The sequence below is a fragment of the Danio rerio genome, chromosome 4 (assembly GCF_049306965.1).
Source record: "Danio rerio strain Tuebingen ecotype United States chromosome 4, GRCz12tu, whole genome shotgun sequence".
In the NCBI taxonomy this organism is placed as follows: Eukaryota; Metazoa; Chordata; class Actinopteri; order Cypriniformes; family Danionidae; genus Danio; species Danio rerio.
The window spans coordinates 19,248,318-19,262,607 of record NC_133179.1 but is presented as its reverse complement, the minus strand read 5'-3'; the positions used below and the strand labels follow the sequence as shown (position 1 = coordinate 19,262,607).

The window sequence follows — 14,290 nt, the reverse complement described above, 5'->3', positions numbered from 1 at the left end:
TTCAACAGAATAAAGAAACTCATAAAGGTTTGGAACCACTTGGGGTGATTTAATAATGAATAAATGTTCACTTTTGGATGAACTATCCCTTAAAATGATCTATTTGTGCTGTAAAATTTAACAACTGCACAGTGACTAAATTAAGTCTTAAGCTGAGCTCAGTTAAAAAAGGGGAAATTGAGCTGGAACGTTTATTTGATGGTTTAGCCATCATTAAAACTGCCCCATATCCTACCTATTTATTTAATATAAAGAGCAAATCAGCAGTTAAAAAGATGAATTTTATCATCCGTAGGGTGTGCTATCAGCAAAGTGCACTTCAGGGGCTGCGTCCGGCACATCCCTTGCTCTGGCCGTTAATGGTTGCGTGGGAAGAGGGTTGCAAAGGCTCAGCTGGGGCAAATCCTGGAGGTCTCGTCCATTCCGAGGCGAAATGACGTGGCACATGCGAAAGCAGACTGCGCTGGCTTTTAAGAGCCAGAACTTTTTAAGTGCCAGAACTGTCCCCATTCCCCTCATCCGCACACTCACACACAGCTCTCCAGCACTCTGGAAAATAAAGACGGACTGGTGTGTTAAAATGTATTATTAGAAGCAAACCAGAATGGACAGGCCGTTTGGAGTGAAGAAGAGAGTTAACATGTATCAGAGGGTTTTTAGGGGGGTAGTGAGCTGCACTGAATGATGCCTGTGCTGCGTGTTAGGGAAATATTTGGATACGGACTCAGCAATTAATTTGTGCGTGCAGTTAAGAGATTGAAGGTTTGTTGTACGTAGCCGCAAACAGCTTGCGCTCTCTTAAAATGTTTAAATGCATCCGAAGTGATTAATAATTGAACACTATTTAAAACTTACTTATAAACTGGCATTTCAGTGTGTTTTTCCTGGGCTGGAGTTGGTTTGTGGTTAAATATTTGCTAGTCATTTGTTGGAATGATGATTTTTTTAAATTAGGTTTATGCCTTTACTGTTGGATGTGTTGTATTTGGTTGTGTGTGCTGCTTAGGTCTGCTTAAAAATAGTGCACCTGTTCGGTTTCATTTGTGTTCCTCTATTATGAAACGGTCTGGTAGTTTTTGGTAGTTTCAGAGTTAATCAAATGGCCACAGAATCTGCTCCTCTCTCCAAACACAAAGTGCTCAGCAGAGAGTTCTGGAGATTGGAGCATGCGGCAGTTAGCGGCCATGCGAGTGAGCTCTCGTGAAGTGAACACGGAGAAACTCAGCTGCTCTGTTTTTTTTTTTTTTTTCATCTGTGTTTGTCTGTGCCTATTTCCCAACATGACTGAATATATTAAGGTGAGTTACTTTTAGTGTCTAGTCATTTTTTAAAAATGTTTTAGTTTATTTTCAGTTGTCAGGTACAGATATGTTACGGTAGTGAAGGAAAACAAGCTGGCAAATTCATTTATTTTTACCGTTCGAAATAAGACATCCTTTATGAATTTGTTTATTAATGTTGCTGTAGTACTTATTGACATTGCCAGATTGTAGAAAGACATAAATGTAGACATTTATTTTATATCACTTGCAAGCACTGTAGTTTGTATGTGTGATCTTTACTAATATTTGCAGTGATTAAAGAAGTAGTAAATAAAAAGAAGTACATACACAACAGATAAAAATTAAAATGTAATGTAAATTTCAGATACACATGAACATATTTTATTACAATCATATTGTATTCATTATTATCCATTAAAATGTTGCATGTTTTACTGTTATTAATATTAAAATAATTATTAAAATAAAGTTTCAGTTGCATTTATCAAGGAAGACAACACCAGGTAATTGTTGCATGTTTACAGAATAAAGGAAGAATTTTAATTATAGTTATTGCTGTATTGTTCAGGTTAAAATTGAATTTATCTGATAATCTATGTACATAGATTTTTTTAACAATCAGAATAGTCAGTGACTTAAAAGTACCATATACTCATTGATAAAATGTCCCCTTTTTTAGCAAATCAGAGACAACGGAGCTAATCAGACATGTTCCTCTATATCAAACTTCTCTATGCTAAACTCCTCTATGCAAGTGTGTGCAAATATTTTGGTTCTAAAAGTTAAGAGCTTCTTTCTGTTTCAAATTTTAAAAAGTCTGTCTGTGTTTAAAGTTATAAAGTTATTTTATTTGGTAATAAGAACAAACTTCTGTCTTTGATGAAACAGAAAAGGGACACATTAAGTTTTAGCTTGTAAAATTCCCTGAGGAAGAAAATAAATGCTACAAATATATATTATTCCGGTAAAATAATAAAAAATAAAAGAAGTGAAAATCTATATTTTCATTTCCTTTTTTATATCTTAGAAAGTGATTTAAAGTGTTTCAGAATCTGACTTTTTGCTTTAGTAGTTTTCTGCCATTCTATTTCTTTTTGGACACCAAAAGTTACTTTTTTATGGCAAACTAATTATTATAAAACAGCTTATATTTATTGTTGTATTTAAAATATAAAGATGTATTTAATTTTAATCACTGTGCTCAGTTGATTTATATTAACATTCGACTTGCAGTTTTGTGGTTGGTGTGTTACTCTGTTAAGCTCAGCTTAATGTGCATTTTACTTATTTTGCTTATTTGCTTTTATTCCTGTTATAATTAACAGGAAAATAATTACATTAGTAAATTATAGTAAGTTAAATGTCCTCAATTAGTAACTAAGACAAACAATTTCTGTCAGTTATGGAAAATTATTTTTCCAATACAAAGAATTTGCTTGCAGGTTTAACTCCTAACATTATTATCACATCAAAACACTTTTAAAAATCTAATTTACCTGTAAAACAAACCCTTGTCTTCAATAAAGGTTTATAGAATTTAAATTTTTAATCAGTAGTTTGTCAGAAAAATAATAGACAATTAATTTCAATGTCTTTTCATGGCTCTCATAATAAATATAAAACCCCAACCTTTCTTTTTTTTTTCTTTTTTTGGCAGTAATATCTTTTTAATGCTTTATGATTGTCATATTAGTAGGAAGTGATTGAAAATCACATCGTGAAGAAAATAACTTGCATACAAACCCAGACCAGAGATCTTTTTTTCTCTTCAAACTTTTCTGTCTCTTACTTGGGTTAATTAGTTTGTATCATACTTTTTAGTTTGTTTTAAAATGAATCTTCCTTGGAGCCTTTTTTTCTGCAGTCTGCGCTGACCGTCGATGTAATGGCCTGGCACTCTGAACACACACGTTGAAGGTTATGCCTACTCTTTAGCCGAGCTTAACAATCACACTCCAGAGTTGTTTTTGTTTGTTCGTTACAGAATTTCACACACCAAAAGTGATATTTTTATTCACAACGCATTTATCAGCATAATGCCAGCGTGGACAGAGACGCATGCTCTTATCAGAGGTGACCGCCATGTTGTCTAACTGTCCTCCATTTTGTGATTTCAGACCTTTACTGTAGCACAGCTGCCCCACCCTTGCGAAATTATGCAGACGTATCCCGATGGATCCAAAACGTTGACGTTAATCCTTACTGATTTCTTCTGGAGTTATTGAGCTCCTCAAGTTGTTTTCCTCTTGGATACTAAATTGTTTTCTACCTTATGAGGTATTGTTGCTTAAGTCCTTCAAATAGAGATACTGTTGCTGACCTATAAAATGTTATTTTGAATAGTTTTTTTACTGCTATGGTTTGCATTTGAATGGCAGGTATGGCAATACCACACCAGCACCGTAAACTTATTATTAATAAGCATCTCAGCTAAGCTAAGTTTGTGGTAAAATTGAATAACACCCACAGAAGCAGTTAAAACATGTTGTTATAGTACACACATTTCTTTTGATATTTATTTCAATTAATCTGTCTTATCGAATAACTCTTATTTAATAGTTGCCTTTAATTAAGAAAACCTGATTATTTTAAGTATGATATGATTTATTAGACACTTCAGAAATTCCAGTGAGGAGTTAAGCTATTTTTATTTACTTTCATCTTTATTTGTGCTATATAATACATGTTAAATAGTTTAAACTGAATAAAAATATAATTGTAAGTTATTTTAAATATTTTATATATTTAAAACTAATTATTACTATATTTAAAAACAAAAAAAAAACATATTTTTATGAAGAGCTCTATTATTTTTGGTAATATTAGGCTGTCAGCTGAAGTGAGGTAACTACGTAACTCGACTTTTGCTTCTTTGAGTGCGGCTGCGAGTCGTAAGGGTCATTAAGCATCGTCTAATGGCAGGCAGAGGTCAAGGGAGTTAATCGGAGTTGATGGAGGGGCCCTCTGAGTGACAGTCCTAAGGGGCTCACCTCTTAATCTCTGTTTGTCTGTGTTTTAGTACTCTTTACCTACACAAAGCAAACAGCACCCTCCCTCTCAATGGGGACCAGCCTGCTTCCAGTCTAGCACTTTTGACCCTTGGGTCGTGCCCTTTGTTCCTCTCTCTACAGAGGCTGACCTCAGATTTCACCTCTGTAATTGAGGAGTCCTGTAGACACGTGCCCGCAGGGGCCCAAGAGAGACCACCACTGCTGCGAGCGCACTGCTACCTCTGCGGCGGCAGAAAGGGTGTCTGAAAATGTGTCATTTCTTATGAGTCCTGAGGAAAAAATCAAATCTGTGGTCGATCAGGTCAGTTGAGCACTAAATGCTGATCAGTGGGCTTTAAATGATTCACTGTGCCTTCATATATTAATGTAGCGATGTGTACGTGGTGGCATGTTTTTATTAAAAATCTGCATCTCTAGATATGTAATCTTCAGATCTTTGTGAAAGGTTTAGATCCTGACAAGATCCTAAACATGTTGCTTGATAAACTAGACCACCGACTAAAGGATTCACTTCTTTGATCTGTGCTAGCCTTGTTGTGTGTTAATTAAATTTTTTTTTGGTTGTTGGGAGTGTAATGTTGTTTTTGTTTGTTTATGTTTCCTATCCCAGAGCACCGATGAAAAATTGTAGGTTAAAGAAGCTCATGTTATTAGTTTTTACTCATTGGTCTCTCCACAAAAGGATAATTATGGGTGCAAAATTGCAGCTTAGTGATGTGCGTGTGCAACAGATGGCTGCAAATTCCTTTGGATGCTTTTTTAAGTTGTTCTAGTTGATTGTGCCGGAGACCTTGATGTTCAATCGGGTGTAAAGGAAAATATACTTGAAAGCTCTTATTGATTGTTATTAAAATGTGAGCAGACCGTTTTGCTCTGCGTAGATCAGTGTTGATGTTTGGTAGATATAAAGCTTTGCATAAATAAGCTTTTTTATTATTATTATATGTCTTTAAAGCATTAGATGCACTTATTAAACGCTGACATGTGGAGAAAAAAGTGACCAGCCGCTGTGCTCTCAAAGACAGGCGTCTGAAACGGTTATCGCTCTTTGGTAACTTTAACCCCAGAGCACATACACGCATTGCAAATCACATGAGAGTCTTTTTAAAATGATCTCGGTGATGGTGCATTAAAGTGCTCTGAGGTTGAGCCCTGAAAAGTACCATAAAGAGTTTGTTTTGATTGGCGTTTGATCATACTCTGTGAGCCCTGTGAAGGATGGGGCCTTACAGAACAGCTCACTGTTTGGGAGTTGGCGGGCGACCCAAAACCAAAATTGTATCCTCAAATGAACTTTAATGCAATGTACAACACAACACGTGCGCCAAGTCCCGACTCCCTGCATGCAGGTCCTATAGTAAACAAGCAAGGGAAAAGGAACGACTGAGAGTCAGTAGAGAGTGAGAAACACAATAGAATTGTGTTGTAAGAATAAGAAAAGCACATATTTTGCTGCAGACTTTCTCATGTGAGCTGCGCCCTCTTCGTGATTGGTTGACAGACATGGCGCAATGTGACGTGAACGCGTCATACCTTGTGCCAGAGCGTGACCTGTTGCCATTAGGGAATGGGGCTCTAAAAAAAAAGAGGGTGAGTGCTTGAAATTTGATTTAGCTGCAACGGTTTTATACGGTTACAACTCGGCCCAGATTTGGTGTTGAATCGAGGGTGTGGTGTGTGGTATGTAGGAACTTAGCATGTATGTGAGTGTGTGTGTGTAATGAGAGGTCAGTGCCATGAGAGAGCCAGAAAGAGGAGGCCGAGAACAAGGCAGGGAAATCTGGGCGGACCGGGTTCTTTCGGTCCCTCCTCCACGTCAGAGTGTGTGTGTGTGTGTATCTGCGTGTGACAGCCTGATGAGCAGCAGCACCCTCTGTGCAGCCATGTTTGCTGGTCGACGAGCATGCCTTTATCAACTCTTTAGTTCGCTAAATGCAGAAAAGCAGTTTGTGATTCAGCTCTGGTGGTCCGGGTGAACAGAAGCAGGCGCAGGCCCCACTCTAGCACATTTTGGTATGTGTTTTTGCAATCTCTTTGGGCTCGTTCGCAATAGAGAGATCATCTGTCTGAACTTGTTTTTAATCGCCGCATTGATTAGCCACAAAAAAAAAGTTTTGCTCTCAACAGAAGTGGCATGCTTACGCAAGCGTATGATATCCGCACAAAGGATTGTTGGTAAAAATAAGTCTCAGAATATCAGAATCTTGAGTATTCTTACCTCCGGACTCCACCACAAGCACTTGATTTCGGGTTCAAAACAGAGGTGTGTCTGAAAATCGAAAAAAAGGAGATGGGGATTGTGATCCGGTAATTATCTCTCTACCAGGCGGATTCCCAGGTAGGCCGTGGATGCAAAGTGTGTGTGTGTATGTGGTCACTGCAGATGAAATCTCCCTGCAAATTGCGACAGATGTTTCACCTCCAGACCGTCTCACTCGTCGATTCATGACTCCTACATTGGGCAAAGGGAGGAGGTGCCAATAATGTGCATTAATGTAGAAAGGCACCCCAACATTGGCTCGCTTGAATTTTCCCAGAATTCCCTATCATCGTCATTTAACTGTTAAGGGTTTTCCTATCACTTTCTCAGTTCTGGTTAGTTGTTTACTTGTTCAGTGCAACGGAGCCACGGGGCAGCGTTAAGGATCGATTTCGGTTTTATTTTCAGTGGATTGAGTGTTTGCTAGGTAAATTGTGTTTGAATGTTTCCTAACGGGTGTGAGCGTATGTTTGTGTGCACTCTCCGGGTGAACCGGAGTCTGTGTCACGCTTCCCTCCTCTCTTCAGCCCTTCCTCCCTCCCTCCCCACTCCAGCTCTCGCTCACTGGCTGGTGTGATGATTCAAAAAAAAAAAAAAAAAAAAAGGTTGCTCACGTACTCCACTGCCTCTCGGTTTCATCATCAACTTTTTTCCCTCCACTTCAGTTTTCCCTCTCTTCTCCTCTACTTCCCTCCCTCCCTCCCTCCTCCCTCTCTCACTCTGTGCAGATAGAAACGAGGAAAAAAAAAAGCCTCTACCGCTGTTTCCACAGCACAGTCTCCTCCCCTTCACCCAGTCTGTGCCAAGAGAAGGAGGGATTTCTACTACTCGCAGGATTTTAACCCTGTAGCACAAGCGATTGGCTCAGGCTGCTTCTCTGCTACCTCAGTTTTACCCGCGTGTCTTTTCCATCACTTCCCTAAACCTCATCAGCGTGTTCGTCTGTGCTTTCGTCACCTCGGGACTCTTTGAAAAGGAGCGTTTGCGGCAGTCAGAGGTGTGTGGCGTTTTTCATCCTCGCCAGGGGTTAACGGATCCTTTCTGTTGCTGAGCTTTGAAAATGGCTGTATTCTCCCTGCTTGTTGTGTGTTTCGGAGAAGGGAGGTGCCTGGAGTTCTATCACTTTAGCACCTCCCTCTCTCTCTCTCTCTCTCTCTCTCTCTCACCCTCCCTCTCTCATACACACATATACAGTTCTTCTTTTTCTCTCTCTCGCTCTTTCCCTCTCTCTGAAAGGAGAGCGGGAGGGAGGTGCGGTGTTGGAGCTTTTTCTGGGACAGGTGCCAATTTCAAACAAAAGACATAAAAAGGCAATGAGTGAGAGATGCCTCGATCGTAAGAAAGAAATATGTTGCATGATGAAACGAAAGAAGTTTGAGGCATCCGTGCGCACACATGGCTAAATGGAAATGTTCGGAGCTCAGATTTGAAGTACTTTTCTTCTGTCTATCTCTCACACAACACTCTCTCGCTCCTCTGGTGCTCTTAAGCCACTGAAGGCATTTCAATCCTGGGGGTGGGGTGGGGGGTGAAAAGGGGAGGGGGCTCAGTTTTCAAGCTTCTGAATTATTCATACGCCTGGGCCAACGCTGCGATCGGACTGGCTGGGACATTAACATGCAGTGGACATTCTGTTTGTCTGTTTGCTAACATTCCTCATTCAAAGACTTGTTAACTGCAAGACGGGCCGACACGCGCGTCTCTTGGGCTGCTATTGTGGCCAGGGCCCGCTCGTCCTGGATCATGGGACTGTAGGTGGATGTGTAGCCAGGCTTTAGGGACACTCAGCTGTGGTGGGAGGACTGGCTTTGCCCCCTGGCCTTCCTCCTTCGGTCCTTGTTCCTGCTTTGGAAAGCTCACTGCCTCTTCTTCTCCTTCTCTCTCTGTGTGTCTCTCTCTCTCACTCTCGCTCTCCTTCAACACAGGGCTGGTGAAGTGAGTAGAAAAGGCCTTCAGCACTTGTCCAGGAATGTTTCTATCTACTCACGCATGTCAACATTGTGGGGTAAGTTGTAAGTTTTTCATTTATACGTCTTATTTTGGGTATATTTAGTTTGTTTGGTGTATTTCTTGAGTCAATTGCTTTTTGGTTATCTTCAGAATGTGTTTGAGTAACGTTTGCTGAGGTTTTAGGATTTATACGGGCATAAAAAATGGTACGATTCCTAAGTAAAATGGCGTTGGGGTATGTAAAGGCGATTCATATAAGCACCTAACAAACGTGATGTACTGTACTGTACCTCTGTGGTCGCCCTTCCATGGTGCATAGTTTTGGAGTTAATGTTTTAGTGATTGAGAAGAGGTTCGCTTTTTTGGAGTGAGAGATTTGCGTCATGTTATTCGAAAAGGGTTTTTTAGAAATGAACCTTTTTTTAATTTTCTGATGACTTCGGTGCAGCAGTTTAACATGGATTTCAGCTATTTGTGTAAGGCCTTGTGTTTGAATGTCACATTGTTTTTTCATTTATCTTGCAAAGTATTTATTACGAACCAATTTTTCTTTTGTCATTCTTATTTTTCTGTTGAAATATACATAGACGCTTATGAATAGAAGCATCTTATATGCCACGTCAGAGGTTAGTTTGTGCAGTTATGCATCAAAATGAAAGGAAATTTGATGTAATTTGTCTTTATTATGTATGTTTTTTTTATATTTGTTTTTTTGGGGGGTTGTTTATTTTCAATAGTTCCGATGTAAACGTAAAGGCCGGTAAATCCATCTCAAATTTATTTTAATTTGAGTTGTACGTAAAATAAAATTGACATTTAAATATGTGGACTTTTCCCATATTTTAGTTCAATTCTGCACAGAACTATTTCTGTCATTTCTAGTAATTTAAAATGCAATTTTTAAATGTTTATGTTTCAGGTCGTATTTGCTGAGCAAACGATTTGTATATTATTTAAAGGCTTTTAAATAATAATTTAGGAAAAACATGTATCGTACAAATTTCATTGTTGGAATTTTAGGTAAGCCTTTTAGAAAAGAAATGATAATCCTCAGTGTTGTTTTACTGTTACACACACACACACACACACACACACACACAAACACACACACACACCATTTCTCTCAAACACACCACACACACATAAAAAACCTTTTAAGATGCCTTTTTACAATTGAATAATTTATAAGTAAAATCATATTTAGTGTCACTTAAAATCAGAATTTTACAGCCGATAGCTTGATGACGATTACAGATTTAAGTACATTAAATAGACCCACGTTTTTTTATCAATACTTATCATGTAGCATTTACAGGGATGAAAGTTGGCAGTTTTGTTTCTTCGTTCAGACAAATGGTTTTGGCTCATAGCAGGCTGTTTAGTAGCACGAGTGAGAACACCAGGGGCAGTGCTGATGAAGTGTGTTGGCACAGAAAATACACATTGGGTTGGCAGTGCCCTCCCCCACCCCTTTTTTTGGTTGTGAATGGAGTGTTCCAGGGATGATGTATAGTGTAAAGAACAGAGCAGGTGGCATAAACTAAAGAATTAAAAGGGGAGGGTGACTTAGAGACCAAGACTTTCAGGATAAACAAACCCATTTTAATCAATTGTACTGTAGTTTTTTCAAGTATGAAAATGAATGTGCTTTATATGCAAATTGCCAAACAGTTCACACTTCAAATTTAGGTGTGTGTGTATATATATATATATAATGTCTCTAAATGTGTTGACATTGGAGCTTTTTTTCAGTATCAATTTTAATTATGAAAATCGAAGTGCATGTGTGTCAAGCTGTGGCAAGGCATTCCCAGACATGCCGAAGAGCATTGAGCATGTGTGCACTAACTGAGACACCCGCCCTCGCTGTCACGTACAGACGTACACACACTCTCTCACACACACCCAGACACACTTGCAGCCATGTGCTCCATAATAGACCTCTGATTCAGCCCTGAATAGAGTTCCCACGCCTCAGTGTGTGTGTCTGTAATAGTTAAGGGTGTAGACCCCCCCACCCCCACCCTTTTCAAAAGATACTTGTGTACTTTCTCTCTCTCACACACACTCACACACACACTCAGTCTAGACTAAAGATGTCTCCTTCGTTCTGTTTAGAGGTGTGTTTTAGCTGCTACACACTGGGAATGAATAATTAGTTAATTTCAGATGAAGTTCGAAAGGTGGATATTAATGCAAGATTAGCGGAACAATTAACAGCCTATAGATTAGAAAGAAGATTGCAAGAAATGATGCTTAAATATTTTAATAAAGTAATTTTTCACTTAACACAATATTTATAAAATAGAGTATATTGCTTTAAATTTGTAGATAGCTTTATGGAATTGCTAAAGCTGTTTTGGAGTACTTAGCAAAATGTATACATTTAATCATTAAGCAGATGGTTTTATCAATATTTCTATAGTTTTTTTTTTTTTTTTTTAAGTAGTTTGAATTTTGCACCGTCCATAACTTTTACAAACCCTGATCCCTATTTATTTGTTTCTAAGAGTCTTATTGAATTTCATAAGATGTTTTAGACTTACGTACGTTCATAGGTTTACTTTTAAATATTTATTAGTAGATGCTTTTATCTAATACTGGAATATTTTTGCTGCTTAACATTTATTTATGAACTTCTTAATGTTTTATTTTGAGCTGTTTCAAATCAGGCTATGTTAAGTGCTAAATATTAATTGGTGTATTTTTAAATGTTTAAATCTGAGTAATAATCTGAATGGAGTGTGAATGGATTATTATTAATTCATGTGTCTGTTAAATGAAAAAAAGGTTTAAAGCATGACATATATGTTATGTTTGTATTTATACTCTTTAATGTACAGCACTCAGCATAATTGAGTACACTCAATTTTAAAAAAGAATATTTGTATCCATTTCTCAGTGAATATAGGCAATGTATTTTGGTGCTTTTAAACAAATTTAGATATTATTATTTTAAGATTTATCAAATTAAAATAATATTTTAATCACCAAACATATTTAGAAATTGAAAGCTATACAATTAAATTTTATCAAAAAATTGCAAAAATTAATTACAACCTACAAAACTTAGAGCAAATTTTTCAAATTCTTTGCTTCTCTTGATTTTTTTCCTCTTTGTTAAATTTTTATTTAATATTTTTTCTATAACATATAAATTTGGGTGTACTAGTTTTTGGATCATTATCGTAAATTATTTTATTAGATAAGCTCCAGATTTGGCCTCAGCACTGACTAATATAATGTATATGAACAAATATTATATTGTATAGCTTCCTATTAAAAATATGCGTTTAAAAGATAGATTGGTGAGGGGTGTACTTATTTTAAGCAGATAAAGATTTACCTTCGGAAGTTAACGTTTTAGATTTTTTATTGACAGAGAGCTGACTTTGTATCCACATCTTTATCTTCAAAATTGTACACTATTTTTTGCTGCAGAAAATCTTTGTTTGTCAGCTTAAGTTGGAAACAATTGTTTCACTTCAGAATTGTAATAATGTAGCCAATCACATTTGTGTTTGCTGTTTTACTTTTTTTTTAAAGTCTATGTTTTAAGCAGATATAGATTTACCTTAGGACGTTAACAGTTTGGGTTTTTAACGACAGAAACGCTGACAAAAATTAGTTTTTACTTCAGTAATGCAGTAATGTAGCCAATCACATTTTCATTTGAAACAGAATCTACATTTCTTATTATTTAGTTTTAGTGATTTAGATTAGTTTGAAGATATTACAGTTTTGTACATGTTTACATTTTTGATTATGATCAAGTTCTTATATTTTTATGAATTTAGTTTTTTTTTTTCCTTTGGAAGAAAATGCATACAAATTAATTCAAAATATTAGAAATGATGTTTGCTGTATTGCTGATATATTTACTAGCATAATAAATAATGTGATTATGTTAGATTTAATTTTATTCTATGTATTTTTATACAATTTGCTTTATGTTTCATTCATTGAATATCTATTTGGAATAATATAGTACATACAGACAAAAAACAAGAATTTACACTGAAAACGAGGAATGTGTTATTGCAGCATAGTTTCTTAAGAAACTTTAGTTTTAGTTTTTTATTTAGATGGTAGGCATGTTTTTCTGCATTTTTTCCGAATCAAGATCTCTAGCCAGTAAATTCTTACAGACACTATAGTGAAATGAAGGACTGCGGGGTCATTTGGGGATAGCGCTTCTCAGCTTGTTTCTCATAGGCACAATAGCAGCCAGACATGATTGGCAGGTGACAAAAGGTTGGGTGGAGCTGAGGAATTGTTCAACACTGAGATGATGTCATGGCCAAGTCTTAAGACTAAGAGCCGCTTGTGTGCTGTTGTGTGATTGCCATAGTTTGCATTTCATGCTTCACGTAAAATCATACTGCCTCTTATTTAATTTTTGATCAAAACTGAACATGGTTTTTCACCTTTAATCTTTAACAAAAATACAGCAAACCATGACATGTCTAGACAAAGGAGAAAAATATTATGATAGAGATCACACGTCTAATCTGCAGTTTAAAGTTCAAGCTCAAAGTCCTTTACAGACATTATATTCATGCTCTGTCGTAATCAGTCTGAATATCTCTCCCCCTCCACAGTCACATGAGCTCTTATTTTCTTTTCCTTCTGTGATTTTGTTTGCACATTTTACAAACAAACCGATTTATTTGCCCGAGGAGCAATAAAAAATCCAGGGCATAATTCTTTCAGTCAACAGTTCTTAATTCACTTTACAACTAAAACGTAGCTTCAAAGATCGTGCGACAGGTTACTCTGCCATTTAACTTGTTTGTGCCTGCAATATTGATGCTGTGCAAACAGGGAGATGTAAACAAAGTGAAAAACCAGCCAAATACCTTGAAGTCAAATGATGATTAGGGGAAATACAAAGCGTTTAGAAGCATCTCTGTGTAATGGGCCGATTGTCGCTTGACCAGCTTTTCTGCTGTTTTTAAACAGTCTCTAGTGAACAGCGCCACCTTATGGCTATTACTACTCTCTGATTTCAGGAGCTCAGTGATCTAAGCTGTTGTTTTGAGTTCTGTGTTTTTTTAAGATCCAAAAAATTAGCTCGATTTGTTTTCACGACAAAGCATAATAATTGAAGCAAATACTGCCATAAGTTTTGAGAAATGCTTTTATAAATACATCTCTCATTTTAGGCTGCAGATTTTTTTTAAATAAATGTCACTAAATCCCGAAAGGACTGATTACTGTAAATGCCAACCTGCCTGCTTTTATTTGTAGTGGTGTTTTTAGCAATCCCACAATGCTTTGGTTTTTTAAAAATAGAATGAGTTCATATGAAAATGTTTAGAGCTTCTCTGTAAGGAAACCAGCTCAGAAAATCAGAAACAAGCTACTTTTTGTGCAGTTTCAGATGCATAACACATTTACCTCACCGATTCGGAGTTATTCTTAAATCACACAGGAACATGTTTCTAGAGCCAGTTTCTGTTTTGTTGTAAAACAAGTCGTTTCTGAGCATTGATCTTTTTTATGGTAGAAAACCAACAATTCTATTGATCACACAACGTTTACACTTTATGACATACAGAGATGTAACTGTTCCAAAGTCAATTTATATGACTCTGTGAAGTGTTAGATTTAAAAGATGTATAGTCCGATTTAGTGTATTTCGATGTAGTTTCGAGTAGTTTTATTGTTGCATTTTGTATTTTATTGCTAAATATATTGTCATTGCTATCTTTTTTAATTGATTTTTATGTTTTATTTGAAAACATAATTAAATAGACCCAAAAGGTTTTTCCTTTAATGCTTTA

The 14,290-nt window shown here is 36.7% G+C and overlaps 1 protein-coding gene across 17 annotated transcripts in view; it reads left to right on the top strand.

Moving 5' to 3' along the window:
* pparaa (peroxisome proliferator-activated receptor alpha a) overlaps nucleotides 1-14,290 on the top strand; it is a 78,587-nt gene that overhangs the window by 15,438 nt on the left and 48,859 nt on the right. For 6 of the 17 annotated variants that reach the window (XM_073946319.1, XM_073946322.1, XM_073946323.1 and 3 more), the window contains one exon: nucleotides 8,480-8,559. The exons of 8 other annotated variants lie outside the window; for them this stretch is intronic. The gene's annotated coding sequence lies outside the window, so the exon portion shown is untranslated. Of the gene's footprint in view, nucleotides 1-4,414; nucleotides 4,596-6,153; nucleotides 6,308-8,479; nucleotides 8,560-14,290 lie in introns of those variants that run through there. 3 more of the 17 variants (XM_073946329.1, XM_073946325.1, XM_073946331.1) reach the window with 2 other exon arrangements.